This window comes from Schistocerca nitens, chromosome 8 (assembly GCF_023898315.1).
Source record: "Schistocerca nitens isolate TAMUIC-IGC-003100 chromosome 8, iqSchNite1.1, whole genome shotgun sequence".
Lineage (NCBI taxonomy): Eukaryota > Metazoa > Arthropoda > Insecta > Orthoptera > Acrididae > Schistocerca > Schistocerca nitens.
In genome coordinates, this window is record NC_064621.1 from 528,420,870 (window position 1) to 528,425,378 (window position 4,509).

Genomic DNA, 4,509 nt, shown 5'->3' on the forward strand with positions numbered 1-4,509 from the left:
CTCGCCGACACCCCAGGAGCAACAGTGTCCCTAATTTGCTGGGAAGTGGCGGTGCGGTCCCCTACGGCACTGCGTAGGATCCTACGGTCTTGGCGTGCATCCGTGCGTCGCTGCGGTCCGGTCCCAGGTCGACGGGCACGTGCACCTTCCGCCGACCACTGGCGACAACATCGATGTACTGTGGAGACCTCACGCCCCACGTGTTGAGCAATTCGGCGGTACGTCCACCCGGCCTCCCGCATGCCCACTATACGCCCTCGCTCAAAGTCCGTCAACTGCACATACGGTTCACGTCCACGCTGTCGCGGCATGCTACCAGTGTTAAAGACTGCGATGGAGCTCCGTATGCCACGGCAAACTGGCTGACACTGACGGCGGCGGTGCACAAATGCTGCGCAGCTAGCGCCATTCGACGGCCAACACCGCGGTTCCTGGTGTGTCCGCTGTGCCGTGCGTGTGATCATTGCTTGTACAGCCCTCTCGCAGTGTCCGGAGCAAGTATGGTGGGTCTGACACACCGGTGTCAATGTGTTCTTTTTTCCATTTCCAGGAGTGTAGTTTCACTCCGGATCACTGTACTACAAAGAAATCTGAATTCTGTAGCTTCCCAGCAATACCGTCGAGGTTATCTCGAAAACGGCTTTTTCGCGAATCCATGTTTACTGCGACGTTTCTGCTTCTACTATCGTATACTTTCACTGTGTCAGGTTTTGCTACTAATCATAACGCACAAATTTTGCAGCTCTGGCGCCCCAAGCAGCTACTCGTATCGCTTGGGCCTTAAACCTGTCCTGCATGTCAAAAAAACGTGGATTGCAGAGAGCCTTTGGTACCTGTCGTTCTTTGAAGAAGGCTTGCGTATTCCTCGCAACAAGTGGCCAGGCGCTGTACAGCTGAAATACAGCATGTGGAGGGGTACTGCCTCTGGCTCTGAAACATCCCTGTTCTAGCGGTTGCTGTTCAGATACTCCCAATATATCGGATGTCAGATCCAATTGTCACTGCCTATCGCACTCCAAATCATTACATTTAGCTAAGGCACTCAACAATGCAGTCTACCCAATTACGTTCACCAGGGTAGTGTTTAACAAGTACAAGTTGAAACGGCACCTGCTCGAAAACGTAATATTTTGCCACTCAGCTCGCCAGTGCTATTTTCAATTTGAGGCGAACGCAGTTTGTAGTCGATGGAAGTCCGGTCAGAGCAATCATTCTGCACCGTTGACATACACTCACGATCAGATGTTGATTCATTGACGTCCCCGAGGCATACCGGTATCGACTGAACGTGGCGTGATCATACAGGGCGCTGCTAGTCCTGTGAGCACGCCATTTTTCTGCAGTCTTAAACACTGTACTATATATCCTCCGATTTTGGTGTGATTCAGACGACTGCTGCTAAGTGTCGCAATTTGCACAAACAGCAGTGTAGCTACACAGCCGAAATTGCTAGGCAGATTTGAAAATCATGGTCACTCAGTCTATTCAGTAGCTCAGAGAAGATCAGCGCAAATAGTAATACTAATAACACATATGATCACAACAGTTCCAACGGTGTCTCTCTGACCAAAACAGTCTGTCATGTTGATGCTGGCTCGGTGGCTCAGAGCTCATACAATGGATTCAAAGATCTGGTGAGCGATCTCTGGTCGGTCCAACTGTTTTTCTCTGCCACTTATCATTACTGTCTCCTCTGGCAATGTTTGTTAAAGTGAAAAATGACGTGTTGCGCCGTGATTCGGAACACACCTCCTTCTATAACTGACGTGGTAAGACTGTTTGAAATCCTGAGGAAGAAAAGTTCCTTTTTCCACGTCTTCATTCGACGCACTTCCACCTTTTTCAGCCTATGAGTTTAATGGTGCAACTACATTCCTTCTACAGTCATACAAATTCGACAGAAATCGACAGTTTTATGCATCATATTTTCCAAATACAATCTAGAAACATACTTATTTGTGTCGTTTTGGTTTGGAGCCATGAAATTCATCTTCATCGTACGTACACCTTCATTCATGCTATTTCGTACACGTTTGTATGAGGCATCTACTACCTTATCACAATTGCCTTCTACCATAATACCATGATTATCAACGATCGTTTTACCAGAGAAACGTCAGCTGACCATCCGAAATCCGTCAGTCCTGCAATGATTGTGTAGACGAGGCTTAACTCATTTGTCCAGTAACAGTTTTGAGTGCTAGGTCATGGGCGCACGTAATTTCAACGGGGCCGCAGTTCACTCTACACGTGATTTATAAGTACACGATACTCGTTCTTGTCAATCTCTAGAAAACTAGAGGTGCCCTTTATTTAATATAGCTTTCAACAAACAATAGGGTGCAGCATGGTGAAAATGGTAAAATGGGTACAAAACAAACAACGCTCAGCAAAAGTTAATATCGTTTAACAATGTGTGCTGATATTTCTTAGCAACTTGTAAATATCCTCTAGTGCTTCCACAGCCGTATCCACTCCTATTTTCTTTGGCCCATCTTTAATGCTCAAAGTCTGCTATCACAATAGTCCCTTTTTTATTATTACTTCTTATGACTTCCAACGACATCCCACTCAGCCAACCTCAAATACTTGAATTTCTAAAAGGATGTAATGTACAAACGGCCAAGCGCTACATCTTTTTGCTTCCCTCTTCTATCTTCCCACTCCCCCTCTCCCCTCCCGTCCCCATTTCCTCTCTCCCTCCTCCCCCCCTTCCGTACCGCACACACTCTTATGTCTCGGAATTCTCAAACAATAGCCTCTTGCTGCAAATGAGATGTCGCACACAGGAGATGAACCGCGATGTCTAGCCTTCTTTCAAGCACGTAAGACGTTACACGATGGTTCACGTCGTATTGTACCCACTGCCGCTGTGTTCAGTATCGGACGCTGCAAAGTTCGTTGTAGAGACCAAGTGAAGCTGACTGTAAAAACTCAAATCGTTTCGTAACTATGTAACAAAAGGTTCTAGAAAATATTATTACATTACTGAATAGCACTGCATTTAGTTTCTGAGTCATCATGCTTCTGACAGTAACGCATATTTATTTACAATTACGAGAGTGTGCTAAAAAGTAATACCCCCCAATTTTTTAATTGAAAACTCCTGAGGCTTGAAGTAAAACAAACGTTACTAATAATCTACGTCTTTATTCTTCACATCTACATATTTCCAGACCACTGCCGCTAGAGGTCTTCGAATTGTAGCATATAACATGGCGGTGTGTAACGTATCCCTGTCGGTACGTAAGAAAAAGCGCACTGTAAACGAGCTTCTAACCCAGAAAACGTTCGTTCACACATGGAGCACCCTATCATTTAGTGTGAAAATGTCAGAACACACACGAGTTCTGCGACATCTGCAACAGTCGTATGTCTTGGGTTCAGTGTCATCGATTATCCTCCATTCAGTCCCGCTCCCATCCGATTTTCATCTGCTTAGAAAAATAAAGGCCAACGGCTTTGACGCAGTGGTAACACCAGTTCCCGTCAGACCACCCAAGTTAAGCGCTGTCGGGCTGGGATAGCACTTGGATGGGTGACCATCCGGGTCTGCCGAGTGCTGTTGGCAAGCGGGGTGCACTCAGCCCTTGTGTGGCCAGCTGAGGAGCTACTTGAGGGAGAAGTAGCGGCTCCAGCCACGAAAACTGACAACAGCCGTGAGAGCGGTGTGCTGACCATATGCCCCCTCCATATCCGCGTCCAGAAACGTCTATCGGTGAGGATGACACGGGGGCCGGTAGGTACCGTCGCCCTCCGAAGTCTGCTCGGTCGGACTTCAGTACAGTTTTCAGTTCAGCTCCAAAACATAAAGAACATCTTCGAGGACCTCACTTTGACAGTGATGAAGCAATGCAAACAAAGGTGAGGTTGTGGCACCGTCAATAAAGTCAAACATTCCATGGTGACGCTATCAACAAATTGGTCTCTCGCTGAGAGAAAAGTGTTGGTCACCTGACTGGCTATGTTGAGAAACAAGAATAAAGATGTAGACTGTCAACAAAGTTTGTTTTATTTAAAAAGCTTTAAATGTTTTCATATAAAAAATTTGAAACATCTCCTTAGAAAAATTAAGAATGACAGTGCTGGAAAACCTCTTACGTTATTTGATTTTCAAACGGCTGAGCAAAACTGAATGTACTCAGACATTTCTCTCTTTACTTGTTCTGATCAATAGTAAACTGACACCTTTTTTTTTTTTTTTTTTTTTTTTTTTGTAGCGGTACGCAACCTGACCTTCAATAATCCCTACAAAAGACTTTCCCCGACTAACAATAACCTATACGTTTCATGAATCACTTACCTCACAAAATTCTTCGTTACTTAAACTACTGCAATACAGCGTGCGCCAATACTGCCAGCTAAATAAAAGATTCTAACTACTGAAGGCACTAACTACTGATAGGCACAGTTAGCAAATGAAAGATTTTGATGGAGAACAAACAATGTATTAACCTTAATAGTGTTCACAAGTCATAATATATATATATCATGACATCCAGTCTTACA

At 45.2% G+C, this 4,509-nt stretch overlaps 1 pseudogene; it reads left to right on the plus strand.

Annotated features, from left to right (window-relative positions):
* The first annotated feature begins 3,452 nt into the window (after positions 1 to 3,452).
* Positions 3,453 to 3,571, plus strand: LOC126199837 (5S ribosomal RNA; annotated as a pseudogene).
* The last annotated feature ends 938 nt before the right edge of the window (positions 3,572 to 4,509 follow it).